Here is a 544-nt window from a genome sequence, read left to right as displayed (position 1 = left end):
GCCTGCGTGGCGTAATTACCCTGCGAGCAGTCTCTTTCGATCTTCCTAGATAACTCGGGAAGAGGAAAGAAGAGATTCTGTGTCTGTCACGCGTGACCAGTAACCACAAAACCTAAAAACGAAAACAAACTGTCGGGATATTTTCGAGCAATTCTGGGAAACACACGACAATCAAGGAACCATTTCATTGGAAACTCAATATACATGGCTAGTTTTGGTTATTTACAAATAATTGGAATGTCCAAAAGAATTATTTATAAAATTAGTAATGAACAAGAACTCACTGACTGATATGTAAATCATTACGTCTTATGTATATCATACGAAACACGTATACCATTTTTTAATAGAAAATTATTGAGGCGAGCAGCATTATTTCTGGGTTGCTATAGGCAATCCAGTTAGAAAATACGTTGAATTTGTTTGTTTTCATTTTTTTTTTTTTTCGTGTCAAGAAAATGGAGAAGCTGCGCAATAGGTCTTTTCTGTCACTCCCCTGCTAAGTATTGTCTGTGTGCGTAGAGCCTTTTGTGCGTGGGTAGGT

Source organism: Montipora capricornis, chromosome 10, assembly GCF_036669925.1.
Source record: "Montipora capricornis isolate CH-2021 chromosome 10, ASM3666992v2, whole genome shotgun sequence".
Classification (NCBI taxonomy): Eukaryota; Metazoa; Cnidaria; class Anthozoa; order Scleractinia; family Acroporidae; genus Montipora; species Montipora capricornis.
Note: the sequence above shows the minus strand (reverse complement) of the source record.